This window comes from Talpa occidentalis, unplaced genomic scaffold, assembly GCF_014898055.3.
Source record: "Talpa occidentalis isolate TD23 unplaced genomic scaffold, MPIMG_talOcc4v2.1 talOcc4.8, whole genome shotgun sequence".
NCBI lineage: Eukaryota > Metazoa > Chordata > Mammalia > Eulipotyphla > Talpidae > Talpa > Talpa occidentalis.
The window spans coordinates 114,627,442-114,649,001 of NW_023605194.1; the positions used below are offsets into that span (position 1 = coordinate 114,627,442).

General features: G+C 37.6%; 1 long non-coding RNA gene across 1 annotated transcript in view; it reads left to right on the forward strand.

Moving 5' to 3' along the window:
- Window positions 1–21,560, forward strand: part of LOC119234384 (uncharacterized) — a 197,518-nt gene that overhangs the window by 38,892 nt on the left and 137,066 nt on the right. Inside the window, exon 3 of the long non-coding RNA XR_005122605.2 lies at window positions 10,737–10,835. This is a non-coding gene — a long non-coding RNA (uncharacterized LOC119234384). The remainder of the gene's footprint in view (window positions 1–10,736; window positions 10,836–21,560) is intronic.

Genomic DNA, 21,560 nt, shown 5'->3' on the forward strand with positions numbered 1-21,560 from the left:
AGGACTCTGCATTTTCACGTGTATCTATCAAATCCTAACTGTCATTCATGATCCTCCTGAAACATGGCTTTCCTCAGTCAATGTATCTTCTTGCTTTTAAGCACCAAGAAAAGTGTTCAATTCATCAAATCTTTCAGAATCTGCCACCACTACCCTGCTTTGTCTATTTCTTGAATTATGGGAGCTCTGTCTTCTACTGCTAGTCTCTTCCTTTAAGTCATTCTCCAAATTTCTCCAGGAATAATTCGCTCCAAAGCTGACTTAAGTAATTTCTATCCGAAGAAACTTCTGTTGGTTTGTTCATAACTACAGAATAAAACAGGCAGTGTAAATTGGACTGTTTCCTGTCATCTGCCCCACTTACTTGCACACATCTCTGTCTCCTTACTCCCCTGTGGCAAAATACTCCCCTGTGGCAAAATAGGTCCTACTTTAGGATATTGATATATTTAAAATAAAAAAAGTCATATTTATTAGTAGAAAGTAAATTTTCTTCCAATAGTAGAGGATAAATAGCCAAGAAATATTTAAATTAAAAGAACACCAGACTATTTTTCTGGTGGACTCACTAGGAATAACAAATGAATTAAATAATGAGGACAAGGAGGAGAAAAAAGCCAACCACGACTCTGGCATTTGAGCCTGAGTGATTGGGAGGATAGTGTTGTCAGGAACTGAATTCAGGGAGCATGCAAGGAGCAGGTTTAGGGAGAGCTGATACGTGCACTTTGGAAATGCGTTGCAGTGCTTCGAGGATACTCTTGTGGCGATTACAGAAAATAGCCAGAAATGTGACCTTAAGCATGTGAGAAAGGGTTAGGCTTAAATATGTGCTCTAAACAAATTTATACCAGTAGGGGTATTATGAAACCATTTGAATCATTGAATATATATTTATTTACATTTTTATTTTATACAAAGGAAAACCCTTTTGCTGTGGCATAAGCATGCAAATGAGAAATTTCATAAAAATCATGGCATTCTTTATGATTCATTTGTTACATATTGATGTACTTTTCCTTAAACCAATCTTCTATGCTAAACTTATAAAAGATGCACCTATTTAAAAACAATAAAGGACTGGATTATTATTTAAATCCAAAGGAAGAACAATATCTAGCGTAGGAGATTCTTTCTGATATTCAAAATACTGTTTGAATAGTAGTATGTAGTGGTGTGCCTCTTGGTTGTCATGGCAACTGCATTTCAAATTTGGAGCATCAAATCTTCATTTTATATGAATTTCCAAAAGACAAGAATGTATAAAAAACAAGTTATACAATGGCCTCTTAATATTTATTTTGATGTAGGTGTAAAAACATTCCATGTGACATATAGTTCAATTGAAGAATAAATAATTTTAATGTAGAAATTCAGAAGGGACTAATAAGCTATTTACTATTGATGAATCAATACAGATGATCATAAAAAAATGTGTGTTAGGTACCAGAGTGTCATTTCCATCTTATGCTAAATATTAGCTGTGTGGTCAATAATTAGTTGAGATTTTTTAATGATACAGTAATTAGGATTTTATATAGTTCTGTGTTAGCTGCAATTATGTCAGGTATTAAGTGGAAATTTAATATCCACTTATTTCTAACTTTCCTTTGACATGCTTTATCTAATATGCTAAATAACTAGTCTCTACCTTTACTGTCTACTACATAAAATAATAACAACCTCTATATTGGGGCAATAAAAACAGTTTCTGTCCTTATTTTAGGAGGTCAAAAATATGGTAATTTCCAAAAACATTAAGTGCTTTTATTTTTGATTATGGCAAATCAAGTGTACATTGGCATGTAAGTAAGGAGATAGACCTTTCAGTGGTAAGTATAGTGCTAAATATTTGAAGTATGAGGAAAAGGAATCAAAGATTTCAAAAGTGAATCGAATAGTCTATTTACTAAGTGGGTTGAAACACATCTTCCTACTTGAAGTGCCATACTGAAGTGGAATAAATACATAATGGAGATTATTTAAGATAAGTCTTTGTTTACTTGTACCCATGTGGATGTTCTCCCTGGAGAACTCTTATATGCTCCTTCCCCTGAAAACTTCAGTAATTCCATGCAATTGGTAAGATTTGTTACTCAAAACAAAATAAAAGCAAAAAATCACAGCATAGCATTTGATATATTTTAAAAAAACCTGTAGGGGCTACAATAATACTTTTATACAGAAACACTGTAATAATTTAGATCAAGCAATTAGCATATAAAATGGTGCGCATCCACTTGGCCTGTTCTGGCGTGAATTCTGATAAACATTCAGGCCTGATGTGGCAGGAGAGGAGAGGGGCGGTGCCCCGCCAGTGTGCCCGTGTCCCTGGAGAGCGCCCTCCTTGCTGTCAGCTGCCGCAGCCGCTGGCAATGGGCCGCTGCTAGGAGGCAGTGATTGGTTTTGTTAACCTTCTGATTTTGCTGAACTCACTATTTTAAAAAATCTGAATCAATAAGCTATTCAGGCAGTTGTGCAGCTATGACTTTTTATTCTTAAGTCGATTTGACATATGGTGGATTTTAGTGTGAATCTAATCAGAGGAGAGGCCATTTCCAAGCAACAAGCTTCAGGCTAAGATTTCTTTTGCAAAGTCAGTCCAGAAATCCACACATTAAATCCCCACTCTGCCTTAACAAGGGCGGGGGAGGGGGCATCATATTGTTGAAAGGTACCCCAAGAGGTCAAAATTTCTAAAATAAAATTCACTGAAACCATCCAGGTACTGGTCGTCCTGTTCTAAATGCCAATCCTAAAACCTTTACAGTGCGTTTTTAAATAAAGATCTTCTTCTAAAGTCACTTGTGCTTTGATGATCATTCTAAATGTTCAGATTGTTCTCTAATGGAAAGAGCAGGAGGTTTGGGTCAAACTATTTAATTGTGAGTCCACCGTTTTGTGGCCTTGTGAACTCAGACAATTCAAAAGTTACACTAATCTGGCTTTATCTCAAAAGTACCAGAATGATTACAGCTCACACAGCTGTTGTGAGAGAAAAAAGCAAGTGGGACCCCCCCCCCCCCGCCCCGACACTATACCTAGCAGCAAACAGGCGTCTGGTAATGACTGCGCCGCTCCCGGTGTCCCCTGCTCACTCGGGCCTCAGACGCTACTCAGAGAGGCCTGCCGAGGATGGCAGCCGCCACACACCTGTGCGAGCGTGCCGCTCTGCTGGACAGCAAGGAGGAAAGCAGGCCTCCAGGTGTGTTGAAGAGGGAAGTAAAATTTCCGAGAGCAAATGTTTCCAGGAGATTATAAATATCGCCAAGGAACACATATAATGATAGTTTTTGGAATATCTGTACAAACAAAATAACCATCTAAGTCAACAGAAGAGTCGGGAATGGGGATTTTTTTCTGCCCTTATTTGGCTGGAGCCGCTCTCCTCTGATTTATGTAATTTTATCATCCTGCTGCCACGGCTTTCATTCTGAATTATTCATTCACTATAAGCTAGCAATAAAGGCAGTGTCTTTCCTCTGCTAAAACTCTCTGACATTAAGAAGGCTGTTTAAATGAACCAGGGAGGTTTTTCTCTCCATTTTATGGTCTGAATAGATGTTGCTCTTGGACAAATCATATTTGGGGGGGATTCATCATAGCTTTAGGGAAAGCTCCACTTACGCTAATGGTGTATAATTGTCTTTGAGCCATGTCCTTGAATGACCACTCATTTCTTTTCCCCACCCCCTATTTGTCTGAAGAGTTTCACCGAGAGGCCTGTAATGATAAAAACAGCACAAATAGTGGCTTCTGCTGTTAAGGGGCCTCCACATGGCACATGTCTCTGGAAATGTGTGTGCTCACGTGATTTGTATTCTCAGCCTTTGGTTTCAAATGTGAGATCTGGGAAAATGGAAGGTGGTGTCATAATATGGTTGTTATCAGTGGAATCCATATTAATATACATAGCACACTGAAATGCAGGCATTTTTTGTATTTAATTGTATATATTTTAGACCCAATATTTACAGGTTATGTGAGATGTTTTATGCAGCAGACCAGCCCTGGCTCTATCACATGAAAATTGTGTAAATCTTATTATTTGGTGGGACTTACTGCTTGTTTCTAGAAATTAAGATTTACTCTTTAAATTTCTTGTTTGTGAAAAAGATATTTAAAGTAATTTGACATTTTTTATCTGTACTTTGACCATCACCTTTATTTTAGAGATTATCCTCTCAATGTTGATTTTCATTATTATAACTGATACAGTGTTTGGAATAAAAATATTCTTACCTGTTGAATGAATTAATTGTATGAATCTTTGAGACATAAATCGAGTGTGTGTCAGATGATGCGATGCAGTAAGTAAATTAAGTACCTCTTGAGACAGAGTGTGCCCAGCAGCACACCAGCGCCCGGCACACAGAGAGCACCCAGTCAGCATTCACACATCCTGCTGTTCTTGCCGATTTCTCAGCCATGCATAGCCTGTTAGAATGATGAACACATCATTTATTCATTGTTTACTCTGCGCTAGGCACTCGATTATGCGTTTTACATTTAATCACAATCTTATCACAACTTGAAATAGGAATGATTCTCTTTTCAAGGGAAGGAAACTGCATCTCAGAAAGCTGAAGTAATTTGAGCAGGGCCATGGAAGAAGAATTCAGATCTGATTTGATATCAAGCCCAGCTTCTCTCTACTGGTAAACTGATTGCAAATGCAGTCTTACGTTAACTCACACAGAGTGAACTTTCTTTGTAAGGTCTGTGCGGATGCGTTTAATTCACATATGCTATTCCCAGAAGTCCTGTTCCCAGATCCTCTGGGTCAAGAATTGAATCAGGGCGCATTCTAAGAGATGGTACCCCATCCTTGCGGGTCCCCACAGGGGCCCGAAGCAGGGCGGAGGCCTGGAGTTGCTGAGGCCTCAGTGTAGCCTGCATTTCCTTCAGAGAGCGGGTGTAGTGGAGGTGCAGGGGTCAGAGAGAAGCCCTGGACCTGGCTGGCCTGACCGCAGAGGTCATGAGCGCCACTTCCTTGTGGTCTTTTGTTGGAGCCATCCTCTGGCACACCAGGTTCAAGAGGAGAGGGAACAGTCCCAGGCACACCAGGTTCAAGGGAGAGGGAACAGTGCACCTCCTGAAAGGAAGTGACCATGTTCTGAATAGCCTTTGGAACCCACAATAATCCTGTGGCAAATTTTGGAAAAGACCATCAGCCACACTTTTATCAAGAGTTGTTTTTAACTCCAAAGATAAGATTTACATAAAAAATGTGATGGCCTACCATGCTAAAAACTTATGGAGTTTTCCTAAATTAAATGTTTGTCCTTAAAGGCCTGTACATATATTATTAGATCGATACTATCCAGTAGAATTTATGTTCTATATATCTAATGAAAACATATGTTAATGAAAAACCCAGCTATTTATAGAAGTAGGAGGTAAGCCTCAGTTTCAGCCTAAAATTGAGCTTCCTCAGACTGATTTTTATAAAGACAGATGTGGCAATAATTATTTTGAGCTAATTAGAAATTCACTAAAAACTGAAATAAAATCCAATCAAAATTAACAGTATTTGGATTACTATTCTATTTTTCCCCAAAATTGATAGAACAGAGTATAGAAAACAAAAAAAAAAGTTTATTTTTAATAAGAAATTCTATGTAAGAAAATTTAAATTTAATTTCAATTTCAATCATAATCCAGCAGGCAGCCCTTCTGCTTTAGAAGCTGCCATTCTTTGGGGGCCCTATCATCATCTGTCTGCAATTCACTAACACACATCCATACTGTTATCCCCTCTGTGGGGTAGGTAACAGAAAATCTAAGGACAAGTCATGTGGTTAATGTAGCTGTTGATCCCAAGGATTATTATAAGGTGACATGTCTGTTTGGATAAGAATCAGAGAGCAGCGGAAAGTGGGGTAAGTAACCAGGGGTCATTATGTGATTGTCAGGGGTGCGGCAGGGGGGCTCCTGGGCTGCATTCAAGAACCCTAGTTCTTAAATTATCTAGCCGGCATCTCAGCTGCCCACCGCCTCCTCACGGCCCCCGAGGACCACGGCCCTGCAGGCATGCTTCCAGGAGGAAAGTGTCCCGCGCAGAAGAAGAGCCAACTCCTTATTCTGTGCAACTTTTTGACTTTTTTTTCCCCTATGAGTGCCCAAATGTTTGCGGTGCCACTTTGTTTAGGGTGGCATTGCATGCTTATTGTTAAGTAGGCAGAGAAAAGGGAAATTCAATTATCATGCTTGGCGTGGTCTAACCAACCTTTGTTGCCCAGTGCTGGGAAATGATCACGATGAACATGACCACCAAAATGGGAACAAAATATGGCTCCTATTAGCAAGAAGGAAGCAGAAAGAAGGTGTGGTTGCATAGACCAGAGGAGCTTCTCACAAATTTAATGACCATGCAGTCACCTGGGGATCCTGTTAAAATGCAGATGCTGTATTTTAATGTGCTCCCAGGAAATGATGATGGTACTAATTTGTGTGCCTACTTTCAATAGAATAAAACCAACAATGGGCTGCAAGGCCTCCATTGTTAATATTATAAAGATATTACCCTTCATATTTTACTATTTATATTTTCAAAGTATGAAGAATGTTGATGTTGATCTGGGGATATAAAAACTTAAGTGTAATTTATGAAATCCTTGTTAAAATAGACCCCTTAATCAAACAAATGGATATTTTTTACTGCATATAATATTTTATAATTGAACATAACTGTGTTTTTATCCACACTAGCACATAAATTTATATTTCAGCAGTGAGCAATGAAATAGAATATATGCAAACTGACATAATAGATGAACAAAAAATATGAACTTTTGGCTGATAAGAGATATTTCACTTACATGTCTTTGGTAAAAACCGAGATGCAATTAGATGTTTTATACTTATGAAGAATTTTGTAGAAATTATACTGTAATTTAATCAACAGTCTTCCAATTCCTAAAATATATATTGAATTTCTATGTCACCAACCTTAAAAACTGACTCATTCCTCAAAAATTGGTTTTCCTAAAGTAGTATTCACTGATTACCCTAAAGCTTGTGGCAAAAATGTATAACTTAGGACTGAAAAAAAATTAAGACAAATCAACATGATTATCCAAAAAGCAATTATATACAAACAATAGATGAAATAAAAATCTGAAGTTAGTAAAAAGAAGATAATGGTTATCAGAGGGGATGGGGAAAAAGTGGGAGCGAGACGTGGGTGGAGTATAGGCATGGGTGGGGTATAGGCATGGGTGGAGGCTAAAAAAAGGAAACAAATGTGAAAAATAAATTAAAAACTTTTAAAATATCAAGATTCCATTGTAGCTAGGTGGCTTATGTCTTGACTTCCCCCACACAGACACCTGGCACCAACTTCATTAACGTCTGGTTGCATATCATAAACACATGAAAACCTGATTTCTTCAAAGAATAATAATTTTAAAATTGTATGTTTGACGACAGGTAAATTTTCCTAATCAAAAGACAGATGATGCCCTCAAGTCTTTCAAAGTCCACAATAAACATTTCTCAAAGACCGAGTGTTTGGATGCACAGTATGTTCAGTGCTTTTGCTGACAGGCCTCTCCCAAACCTGCTTTATCTCCTGCTGCTGGCAATATCGCATTACACAAATAGCAAGATTTATTTTCTCAACTGCCAACTGAGCCCACGCTTTGCGGGAGGCACTGAGGCTCTGCTCAGGACACCCAGGTTACATCAGAGAAGAGGATCCATGACTTTCCCACTTGGCCATTTTCCTTTACTTTATAAGGCTGGGACTCTTTCCTAAGCGACAGAGAAATTTCTCACAAGCAGAAATCTATCTTTGAGGTATGAAGTTGCTTGGGTTGCCTACTTGAGCGTCAGAACCCTGACTGGATGGAGCATACATTAACTGGGATGACTTACTCATTCCAGCAGGGGGACTCCACTAAGCGATGCAGGCTCACTTGGCACTTGAGTAAATAAATCTTGCCTTTTGTATAACATGATATTGCCTCTTGGGTTAATCAATCTTGATTTCAAAACAGTTTTCTCTTCTTGGTAAAATATCCCTATAGCTATAGTGATGTTATATTGGTAATTGATACATCTACATGGAAGATTTTTTTCTATATCATAGTGTCCCTTATAAACAATGTCTTTTAATAAGTTAGCAATATTTTGTACACAGAGAGTGTAATTTTCTTACTGCGTCAATATGTGAGTATAGATAGACTTAGAAATTAGTTGTGTAGATTAATAGGAATTTTGGAATAAGTTGCAAATACAGGTATAAAACTTTTAGCATCCTCCCTGCAGATGACACTTGGTGCAGTTACTCCGGCTTGCACGGAGCAACCCCCCTTCCTGCTGTGTATTCTGAAGGCCGCAGAAGCAGGATAATGTGGTTTCATTATCTTGATATATGCAGCCGAGGTGCTAAGTTCCTCAATGAAGACTTGGCACCAAAATCATAAATCTTCTTAATAATGTCATATTTTATGATAATTCTTAAATGCTAAACATTTTAAAAGGGAAAATGAAACTCTATGCCCTATAATGAAGTGACAGTATATTGACCAACATCATTATTTGCCCAGAACAATAATCTAACATTTTCTCTTTTCATACTGTCCGAAGTTTAATCACATTCTACCCACTGTATTGCTAAGTAGCATTAGCTACACGAAACACATAATAAGTAAGCAATAAATATCTTTGTTGAACTAACAATTGCGGGATTTTAAGTTTCCTCATTTGTGAATGACAAACGTTGGACTATTGTAACCAAAATGGCCAGCGATCAAGCAAAATTTATGCTCCTCCTTCTAGCGTGCAGAGTTGTTGAAAGGTAGCTGGCCTCATGCACTAGTGGGCATGTGAAATGTGAACAGACATGAGGAGCATCACATTCTGATGAAGGCATTTAAGGAGCAGATGGGGCTTCTCCTCAACTTCCATTTCCACATTCTGGAAGCAGGGGCTCTAAACCCTGGAGGAGTCATGAGATATTAGGAATGTGGGTTTGTGAGTCACTTTGTGGGGGAAAGCTGCCCAAGAACAGGGTCACATCAGGCTTTTGTGTGAAGTCAGTAATTTGAAGTTTGTGCTTTCCAGCTGCTGGCATTACCCTCGTGAAGCCCCAAAGCACTCTGTTCAAGTGATCACAGTAGCAAATAAATAAATAATAATAATAAATAAAATCAAGATAATAAATAGGTAAAGCAACAGTGAAAACTGCACACAAGTAGGACACATATTCATGAAGAGACAGTAATGACATTGAGAACCACAGGCTTTTGTTTTTAAATGATGGATAATTAGTAAATAAAATAAATGCATTAAGGGCCAGGAGCTGTCCCTTCATTTAAGCATTACAAAGATCCTGTGATTTAGTTCTTGTTCTTGGTTGCACAGATGTGGAACTGAAGCTCAAGAAAGGTAATTATTTCAAAGTTGTAGACAATAAATGGTGAAATTTGAAATTGAGTAGAAGCCTTTCTACCACCAAAGCTGATTTAGTCCCATGATAATTTGCTATCTTCTAAAACAGTTCTTTGCAATTATTTTCTTTTGCTTCTTCCTTTGCCACTGAAAGTAGTCCGCATGAGATGGCTATACTTTCTGCTCAAAAATCCACTGTACAAATTGTTACAAACAGATTGTAAGTCCTATTGCTTTGCTGAAATTAGTCAACTCAACTTTCATTTCACACAGGTTTAAGAGGAATGTAGTAGATAAGGGGCAATCACAGAGAGACTCTATTTAAAACAATAAGGGAGGGTTTATTCGTGTAAAATTTAAAGTAGGAATTAATGTATATGACTGAGCACATAGGACATATTTGGGAAGATGCATAAGAATCATGTGACTCTGCTGTGGGATATTAGAGAAAGAGACTTATATTTCACAGCAGGCCTTTGGTGACTTTTTGGTTTTTGATTTAATTCAGGAAATAAGATAAAATGCACATTTCCCCACAACTATCTACATTCATTTTTTAAGTGCTATGATCATATTTCTTTCTAGACAATAATCTTTTATCCAAGGTTATGCTGATTCTCCCACCTGAAATGTCTATGTCTTTTCTCGGCTAAAATCGTATTCTTCTTCAAGGTCTTTTAAAGTTTATCTAAAGTTTCCTTGCTTTCCTCCATATGAACAGAAGCAAAAATCACACTCTGATTTGTATTTCTCTATCTGTATATCTCTTACAATTCTGAGCTATTCTAATATGAGATCTGAGTCCATGAATTATAAGATCATAAATTCCTTAAAATAGGAATTCTTGTATTCATCTTTTCCCCACCAAGTCGAGTCTTGTCTGGGCTAGAGTAACACTGAGTTACTGAGTTGTGGCTGGTAGTCCTCAGTGGCATGCGAAGTGATGTCTGCCAGCTTACTCAAGCTTCACCTTCTCTGTCAAATTATGTACCATAATCTCCTTCCTAAGACATAGGCCATGTTACTTTTGTTACCCAGCAAGGCAAAGATGACACTTTCTCTATGATTGTAGAAGAGTTTAGGGGTTACCCTCTTTCTTGTCATCATGCAGAAAATAAATAATGAAATGCAAGACTTGGTGGAATAGCTACATCCATTTGTCACTATGAACATGGGTTTATGTTTTAATAAAATTAAAAAAAATCTATTTTAAACTTAATTCAGTCTTCTTTTTCTATGGATATCAGCAGTCTTTTGAACATGTTACGTATAAACCGTATAAAGAACCAAAAATAAGAAAATTGGTGTACTTAAAGAATAAAATTGTGATTCTATTTCAGTGGAATTGACAGTCATTTCCTTGTGCTACACACCAGCTCCATGTCAGCACTTAGCTCTATTACTGGTGATGACCAGGAAGAGACATCAGTGATTTAAAGGTACAGAGTAAATATTTCTGCTTTTTCTAGATAAATATATTCTTTGAAAAATACATTTTAAAAATGTAAACAAAGAGTTGCTTTAATATTTATTAATACTAACATGTTTCCTAAGTCATTGTAGAAAGCGAAATCTTAAGGTAAAGGAGTCATTTTATTGAGAACATCCATTACATGTCATTAAAAAAAAATCTGTAAATTCTGAAACCATGAAACACTAAGAATAACACAGAAATAGGGAAGATGAACAGATTATTAAAAGAAAATAAGGATAACAATCAGGGCTTAAAGCCATGATATATTATTTTATTATGATAGATTTCAAAGCAATAAAAAATTTACCCACAACTTTAGTGAATGATGTAATAAATGGCTAATGCAGATGACTTAGGTCATAGCTTAGAAATTTGTTAATGATAATGGATGAGAAACGATGGTTAAAACAACTTTCCAGACAAAACTACTGAGATGTGAAAAACACTGAGAGAACTTCATACAACAGCAGCTCTTGGGCAATAAATCTCCTGCATTCTCCCAGATGGCTGTGTTGTCCAGTATAAAATATGTATGAGAGATTTATATGCATTCCTTCTATGTAGTGTTTATATAACTTTAGCTAGGAGTCTGGGCCACATCGTTAATCTTCAGGGAGTCCTTTCTGTTAATTATTCTTCACGGCATTTCAGGAGAAGTCTGTGTTGTTATTCAATTTCTAAAGGATGAACAAAACAGCACAGGTATATGTGTGGATCTAGTACAATTAAAGAAATGAGACAAGGAATATTCAAGTCTTGCATCTTGTCTCATCTTATCATCATGCAGTTAAAGCAACTGTAATTTTTACCATTCACCCTAAAAACCTATGAAAATTAGTAAAAATCTAGAAATTATCTGGGCTATTTTTATGATTCTTGAGATTAATGCAGGAAAAACTAAAAAATAACCACACAGATAGAACATTAATATGTTACAGAGCATTAAGGATGGCTTGAGGAACCATTTTGAAGGCTGGCCTGCATTTAAAATACATCTTCTGAAATATTAGCAAATCCCTCAATTTGGGGAGGAAACCTTTGGTTTTATGCTTATAAATAAAAACGTATGAACAACTCTAGTGATCACACTTGCTAGACACCTTTTGGTCAAGTATAGGGTATTTTTTATTTGTTTTGCTTGATGATGACATGTCTGAAGTCAGCAGAAATGTGTTAATTTTAAATACTGGCTGTTTTATATTAAACTCATCTCAGAGTATATGTAGTTATCTGGTATTTCCTATTGTGGTATTTTCTTTATACGAACGCTAACACAAGAGCAGGTGAGTCTGAGTGGGGTCTGGCATGGGTCTGGGCCCAGAGATGCTGCTTTCGTCTTGCTGGCACACACCTCAGCCTCTGCCCTGCCCGCGGCAGAACAGGGGCCAGAGCAGATCCGCCAACAACAGAAGAGGTGTGAGCCTTCTCCTACCTATCTCTGCAGGTGACTTAAAGAGAAAATGCTCTCTGGAGCTTTCATAAAGAACACTGCCACTCATTTTCAGTACAATTCTAGGAAATCGTTTAGTGTTAATGAAGAGGGTTAAAAGAAAAGGTAAGCATGAGCTCTGGAATTTATAGCAAAGCAAGAAACAAGTGGGGTTATCAATCCAAAAGCTCAGCTGATGATCTCATGAAAGGATTGTAGATCTGGAGTTGTAGAGGGAGCCCCACAGAAGATGTAGCAGAGGCGTGACCACGCAAGCTGGAGGGCAGAAGACAAAGCAAGTGTATTCTACTGTGGAATGTAGTTAGCGGTCTAATCTCAATCCCATATGCCCCATTTGATTATGCTGACAAGTGAAAAACATACTCATCTCACTTTTTCTAAAGGATTTAAGCATTAACCAATAAAAGCTGAGTCATCTAAATTGCACATTGCAAATAAAAATTAAATCAACCATTTAAGTTGAAGCAAAATGAAATGACATTAAATTATTCAATGCTAAATAACTCTATACAGTTAAATGTCATATACATTTTTAAGAAATGCACTTGTCAGAAAGATAGCTAACTGCTGAAAAGATAAATAGTATGGCAAATACAGAAAAAGGTCAATTAGTAATCTGCTGTTTTTGAAAGCAAGGTCTTCTGACATTTTATTAGAGTAGTAGCGTTCCCTGTTATAGAATGAAGATGGGTAACATTCATGACATATACACCTCTCAGTAAGGATAAATGGAAATTATGTTTGCAGGTTACATTTAAAGAAATCATAATATACTGGTAATCAAATTCTTTCCTTTTAAATGGCTATATAGAAAATCTGGTGAAACGCACTTGGAAGGAAAAAAAATAGCTACTGTAATATTTGTCACCCAGATTTTAAATTAGCAAAAAGACTCATAGCAATAATAGTCAAGTATGTCTTGAATATTTTTAGAAAGTGCCAAACTATTTTTGAATTCACTGAAATGAGATCAGGTTGTAATCAGGACAACTAATTCAGAACAGTCGCCACATGATATGAGAAGAGTAAGCGATTCTATCGTGTAGGGAGAACTGGGGTAATTCAGAACAATAATGTTTTCAGAATGTATAAAAACCTTGCTTTCCCCATTTTATGCTTTTAGACTTTCAATGAAATTGTTTGAGTTGGACTGAATAATACCAGCCCCCCAAAAGGTATCCACATCCTAAAAACCACAAACTGTTACTCGGAAAAGGAGCTTTGCAGATATGACCAAGTGCAAGTTGAGACAGGATGACTAATCGGGGTAGCCCTGCTGTAATCCCTGGGGAATCCTGAAAGCGAGGAAACTTTCCCTGCTGAAGGTCGAGAAAGGTATTGCAGAAAATAGGACTGAGCGAAGATAAAGCTTTGGGAGAAGTATTCCGTTCACTTTTGCCAACTCTGACTTGGGGGCACTCACATTGTGCTGGGAGTTACGCGGGGCCACAAGTGAAGGGTTGTCAGGACCAGGACCTGCGCAGCACAGCGCTGACCTCTGCCAGCAACTGCAGAGTGTCTAGAAACAGATCCCAGCGTGGGGCCCCCAGAGAGGGCGGTTCTGTGGAACCTGGCCTTGGGAGAGGTGAGCAGATAACCCAGTCAGATGCCCTGATCCTCTGGCCTGCCAGGCTGAGCATGAGCTTGTACTGTCAGGAGTGATGAAATGTTTGATAATTTGGTCTTGAAATGACCAAATTCTTCTGCTTTCCTTATGTACCTTTATATCAAAGTGATTTTTTTTCCAATTGGCTGAAGTTTTGAAAGGTTATTAGTGAACATTGTGATCTGGAGTTATTTGCTATAAGTGCCCTCATTTAGCTGCCCATGTCAGGGTCTCATAGAGCTAAAAGGAGGGCTTCATGGAGTAGAAACTAAGGGTTAAAACATTTGAGTAATTGTACAACTTAGCTCTCTTAAGTATGTTGCAGGCATTTCTAATCATCAGTTTACTTGTTTGTCATTGGTGATGGTAGCTTTTCCCCAAATGGAGAAAATCTCTGTCAGAGTAGCTTCTCCAGACACCCGAGCAATATGTGCTACGTCTGTTTCCTTGTCATCTCCTTTTTGGGAGAAAATGTCTGCCCTGCTACCCTACACGTCATCCCGAAGGCTTCTTAAGGTTAAGAGAAGCTATTTATGCATTTATTTATTTTATAAGTATTCCTTCCTTCTAGTATAGAAACAGCCTTTGTTTAAATTAATAAACTGCTCAGCAGTAATCTCATTGCCAATGTTTGTATTCTTGCAGATACAAGTGATAAGCTGGGAATTGGAATCTTTCAGGGCATGTTTTAATGTGGTCATAAAGGAAGGTAACAATAGATCTCTGCAGGAAAGCAATGCTCAGCACAGCAACCAGTCATTTCCTGGGACAACCAAATATAATTCTGGGGAATCTAGGTTGGTGGAGTAGAAAGGGAGAAGAGTATTTAATATGGAAAAATAAGGAAAGAAGCTGATGCGAGAATAACTTGGAGCTCATCTCATCATTTTTCCCCCTAAGGTTGACACTTCCTGAAATGACAAATTAATTTTATAATTTCTATATACCCTATTTTGTTAACTAACCAGTTGGGATGTGGATAACAATATAAGGTATTTAAATATTTGAGGATTTTAATTAATTTTTTTCTTTCATGAAGTAATGTTTTAATACTCTAATTCATATATTCTAGTGCCTATAATACAACATCTGGTATCTATAAGGTACTATCTGATGATTAACTCATGTACTTACTTTATCTAAATGGGTAAGAAAAATTAGAAGCAAAATTTCTGATTTTATTTGGGAAAATGTTGGCAGTTTTCATCTCATACTATGGAAGAACTTAAATATGATAATTTCTTATTTGAAAGGAATGGTTTCAGTGTTTTTGTTTTGTTTCTGTTTTACTCTTATTTTCATATTATTCAGTCAAGCATTAATTATAATCCAATATTTGTGGATCTAACACTGTCCTGAGCAGGCCTGGCATTCCAGACTTCTTACATACATTTGAAGAGGAGTGAACCAGTACCTCTGAATCATATACGATCTTATAAACCAGTGTTACCTTGCACTATATGATTCAGAGGTGTAGGATCACTCCTCTTTAGATGTGTGTTGCCACACCCATAGTGTGTGTTACCAAGACAACTGTAGTCTTCCACCATAGTCCATGGTGCCCCCTCCACAGTTCGTTCTCTATCTTCCATTAATACTTGGGAGCTTACCCCTTACCTGTGTAAAGCGACGACTATAAAAGAACAGGTCACAACTAAATGTTTACACAGGTCAGATTCCCACCCCCTCCCAATATAAAATAATATGAATAAACTAAGTGGATGGTTTGAAAGTCTAGCAAACTAAAATATTACAGGTTCAGTTAAATAGGTTATTTGCCACTTACCTCTAGCAAATAGTGGCTAGAGGAGAACATTGTGCAGTGTTGCCAGATCTGCTTCTCACCTTTCAAAAGGTTTTGGAAATTAGATGAAGTTTACCAATTTTAAATGTTGAAACTAAGTAATGTATTTGGCTTAACATTTTAGAGTGCAGAGAGTACATATCTGTATGTCATTAGTTGAAAACTAGTTATTTAAACAAAGCCCAGGAAATATTTATAGTTGAGTGGGCTATAGATACCAGGAAAAAAAAAACAAAAACTTATGTTTTTATTCTTTTCTTTCTTACAAACCACTATGTCAAGCTCAAGGCAAATATTCCCGTTTATCTACTTGAGTGACATGAATTCAGACCTTGCTGTGTTCAAGGGGCGATGCTAGACAACTCAGCTGGTAGAAATAGAAATGCTGGATTTCCTCTTATTCAGATATTATGGCATTGTAAGGGCAAAATAAAAAAAAAAGTATGAAAAAAATCAAGTAGAAGAAAAATATATCAAAATAGCCTTTAAACAAAACTGAAACAGATTATAATATGGACAACTATGGCATTTCAAATTAGAAAGTATAGATTAAATTGAAGAGATTAAGCTGTTCCATGAGCTCTGTAATTAAACTGATTCATTAACATGGAGTAAAATGAAGGTCGAGGAGAAGAGGCCCCCTCTGGAAACACGCTGGTGGGAGAGGGCGGGATGGGAAGGTCTGGCGCGGGAGCTCTTTGGGATGGGTCTGGCGGTAGGTAACCGAGCACGAGGTTCGGGATAGGCAGGTCTGCTCCTGGGACAGAGCGGGGACCCCAAGGGCGGTGCTAGGGAAGTAGAGAGGAATGTGAGGTGCTAGGAGGACAAGAGAGATTATGTGGGAGTGAAGTTGGGCTCATTTTGTTTGAATAAGGCAGAGCTAAGGAGGACACAGATCCACTGCAAATGCCTCTGATGTTCATTCTAAGTGGTAAGGAGGTTGTCTGTAATCTGTGAGGGTAAAAATCTTGATTCGTGAGAGCAAGATGTTTGGTTTGTATTTTGGCCACATTTGAAATCAAAGTGTAAGTAACCAGTTCTTGAGGAAGTTACTAAGTTACTGCTATAAGCAAATTGCCAGACCTTGCTGATGGTTACAGAAGAGAACAGTCAGGACAGGTCTTGTGGGGAAATACAGTGCCGTGAGGACCTTCATAGAGGTTGCACAGGGTGGGTTTGGAGAGGAGCTGGTAGGCAGGCGTGTCGCAGGGAAGGAGGAGCTCCAATGGGGTCAACACCTAGAGTTCAAGCATTTGAGTCTGAATTGGAAGCGTTGTGTGCTGAGCTTAGGATCTGCCCTGATTCTGAAACAAGTTAAAAATCAGTGCAGTAATTTGATTAACAGTGAATCAGATTTATATCTGTGGAAAGATATCTTTGGTTATGCAATAAAAAGTTTGGGTGAAAGATACCATTTGCTAAACCCAGATGCAAATGTTCATAAAAGCATAATATTTTCTTCTTAATATGTACAGTCCAATCATTTCCTTCTTATTACATTTAAATTATTACCACATTCAATGAGCAAACAAGTCTGTAACTAAATTGTTATTATCAAATTGCTATGAATTGGAAGTATGTGTGGTAAAAATAATAGGGAATTAGAAGTAATGAATTAGGTCCCTACTTGATCTAGAAGAGCTCTCTGGAAAGGTAAGTATATGTTTAGACTTGGAAAAGGAGTCTGTCCCATAAAGAGGGAGTAAATTCTAAGAATTAGAAAGACACGTGCATTTCCTGAGCTTAATGATGTTTGTCCTGTAAAACATGGTCGCTCTGCAGAGAAGGCCACATTCCAGGAACAGCTCCATCAGACAGGCCCTTGGGAGGCGGCAGCTCTCCTGTAGGCTAGAGGCATCGCTGCTTTGGAGGAGCACAGTCTTCCCTGACTCCGTCCCCTTCTCCAAATACAAAGTCAGCTACAAAAAGCCATTTCCCCAAAATGTTCAGCTTATGAACAACCCACAAATAAAAGAAATTATTTTCATATTAGGTAGAGCATTTTATCTTTTGTTTCAAAATCCCTTTGCTAATGGAATCAGTTCTGAAGACTCACCAAGCAAGAGAAAGAACAGAACTACACAAGCCCAAACGCTAATTTTGCAACTAGTTTCCAGTGTTGATTTAATCTACACACGGGAGCATCAAGTGACATGTTAAAACCCCAATGTGAAGAGTTCTGTCTCTTACCACCAAGAGGAGTCAGTACCAAAATGCCAGTTTTGCATTATTCCCAAAATGAGGTATGTTCATACCTTACATATTTTATTTTAATGAGTTTCTAATTCTAACTCAAAGACTTAAAGTTTAGGAGGAAAGTATAAATAATTCCTTGCAAATGTTTCATGTAAGTATTCCATCAAAATTCTTCTAGCTAACTTTATAGTGAAGAAGAATCAACCTCAGGGAATTCGAGAATATAAAGTTATATGGGATTCCCAGCAGGGTATAATTGTGAAATAAAATGCCTTTCACATCCTTGCTATTTGGTTCACTCATATAAGAATTAAATGATATGAAAGTTATACTCACATATAAAACACTTTTGAAATGCCATTAAAATTTTGTTTAGGCAGCTGGACAAAAAGGATAGACTAAAGTGAGGAAAGCTATGATAAATATGTCCATCTGAAATAGTTACTGATGTTCTACAATTGATGCCAAGTAGTTTTCTCTTCTCCTGATGTATAAAGAGCATTGAAATAAGAAATCATGTAACTAAACATTTACTTAGTATTATGGACTGAATTGGGTCTTTCCAAAATTCACATGTTCACGTCCTAACCCCAGCACGTCAGAATGCAGGATGTGACTGTGTTTTGAGATGGGACCCATCATAGAGAAGGAATTAAGTTGATAGACACCTTCAGGGTGGGCCCTAATCCAATGTGACTGTGTCCTTATAAGGGAGATTAAGACGCACAGAGAGACCCATGGGTGCTCGTGCACAGAGAAAAGACCATATAGGACAGAAAACAAGCTGTTGAGAGCCAAGGACAGAGGCCTCAAAAGAAACCAACCCAGCAGAAGTCCTAATCTCAGACCTCTGACCTCCAGAACTATGGGAAAATACAATTCTGCTGTTTATGCTGTCTAGCGCACTAGCCCTAGCAAACACATCTAAAAGAACTTTCTCCTACATATGGTATGGTGCATGACATGTTTCCTATAAAATGCATAAAGAACTTTCACTAAATTGAAAAAAAAAAATTGAGATGCTGTATGCAGTAGTCAGAACCTCGTGGTTCGGCTTACTTTTAGAATAATAGCTTCTTTATTACTTTAACTCAATGAGTTAAAAATTAAAGAAGTCAAAAAAAGAAAAAAAATTAAGAAGTCATCTTTCAAAATTATTTCGAGGAAAATAATATTAAATCACAAATGTAAAATAAAAGGCATGAAAGGAAAATTATTATTCTATAAGATCAATAAATTGTGAATAAAATATGTGGGATCCATTATTTCACAACTGTCAGACTTTGATTAAATATATAGATCACTTAGCAAATTATGCAAATGAGCAAAATCCAATAGAGCACTTGACCCTCATAATTGGTAATGTATATAACATTGTCAACAGTCTAGAATATGCATAAGTCTGTAAAATATATAATGCGAGCAATAAAAAATGTAAAATCAAGAGCCGAAGTATATAGCTTAGTCAGTAGAATTTGGCAAGCATAATAATTAAACAGTGTACCAAACTAGCAAAATATGCAAAAAAGCACAAGCAATCTTATTTATTAAGCTGAAGTATTGGATTATCAATAGATAGTTTAAGATGATTTGAAAAACAAGCTGTTGTAATGATCTATGCTGCTCCATCAGCAAATTATGTGCTTGAACCATTGAGCTATATGAAAAATTAATTGGTTAACTATGGCATTTTATGATTGCAACAAAGGAAATTCATTGAGATACTAAAGAGTTTATGGGCATAATTTTAAAATCTTAAATGACGTCTTAGCGGGTTTTGCAGTTTCTTTTAAATTCCCTTTAGATTTCCCCTTCCCCATTTTTTTTTTTTTTTTGCAAACGTTGACTAATTATTATGGGCTACAAAATGAAATGCTTAACTAAAAATAACAATAAAGAGCTGTTTTGAGAATTTCATATAGGATTATGATCTTGTAACTGGTGCCAGAATCTCTCTTCCACCACAGATAACTGTAAAACTGGGCAGGAAACATGAAGCCACTGTTTTTCAGAAACAAGACTGTAGAGAGTAGATAATGTAAACATGTGCTTCGGGGACAAGCCCCGACCGTGGGCAGTAAACACAGGGGAAAGCACTGCGGCCTTGCCAAGCCGAAGAAGTGGAGAGGAGATGGGATCCAAGCCAGTCGGGAGGGATGCAGGCAAGGGGCCTGTGCAGGGGAGCGCGTGCACTGGTGCATGGCGGCCCACGGTGATGGGCGATGACCACGCTGCATGTTGCGGGGTGACACTGCCAACTCCGTGCAAGGAACAGAGCCTGGCGGGTGAGCGTGAGTGGCACTAGGGAGTGCTGAGAATCATGGAGGTCCTGGCCAGCTAGAGTAGAGAGACCATGACAACTCCTGTGTACTCCTGATAGGCCAGGGAGGCCGAGTCCTTGAGTGAAGCCCCTGCCCCACTCTGCATCACCCTACAGAAGGCCTGAAACCAGCCCCAGTAAGGCTCATGCAGTGAAGTTGAGTCTGACAACTTGAGGGCTTTGGGAAACAGCTTGGACTTTCTATCCAATAGGTATGAAATCAAGTCTATACATAACACAGCACCATTCCAGAAGGGGCAATAAAATTCAGATTCTTTTAAGATATATAGTTAATGTTGTCCAATGGCATTAACCCGTTATTAGATAGGCAAAGAAATTTGAAAATGGGACCCACAGATTTTTGGGTTTTGTTATTTTCAGAAATAACAAAGAATAACTATGAGGAGTGTCCAGATTTGGGATTTAGAATAAAGACATAGTAAATCAGTTATTTCCACTGTGTAAATAGACTTAAAAAGTAAGGATCTTTATAAAATTTAAGGAAGCTCTAAAAAAGGAACATCAATAGAGAATTAAAAATTGTAGGCTGAAGTGGAAAATCAAGAATGAAAATTTTAAAAATCCTAATGTAGCTTTATAGCAGTTTGGATATGTCAGGAGAAAAGTTCAGTGAACTTAAAGACAGAAATAGTGGTCAATTCTCTCTGAGGAATTTAATGTGAGTATTCACACTGTGTGTGGAGAGTGTCGCTGGTGATGAGACTTAGATGGGACATTTAGGACACTTTGAAATTGGTTTAGAATGACTGTTCTGGTGGAGTGTAGAATAATGTTGGAAGTAAAGACTAAAGAAATTTGCTCAGTAGAATAATGCTTTAGAGACTTAAAAAATAAAGTGGAGATGGTGAAATCAGTGTGAAGGACTAAATCTGTGGGAGCAAGATTTCCCAGTTCCCGGGGTGAGGGTAGAAAAGGGAGCAAGAGGAGAATCCAGAAGTGGGGTCTCACAGCTTTTGCACTGATTAGGCAGAAGAACTGAAAAATAATTCAGCTGAATGTGGCTTGCCGAGATTTTGTTGAGGAATTTTGCATTTGTTCTTCAGGGGCATATTTGGCCTGTAGTTTCTTTTTTGATGGTGCCTTCTCTGCTTTCGGTGTCAGAGTGACATGGACCTCATGTGTTTGGAAACTTTCCCTCATCTTCAATTGTTTGGAACAGTTTGAGAAGTAGAAAATAACCATCAAATGTCCTGATTAGTAATCAGTTAACTGAAAATCACTTTTACTTATGCTTTGAAACGTGATGGTGACATTATGTGGCCATTTCATATAAATTAAAAAAAAAAAACTATC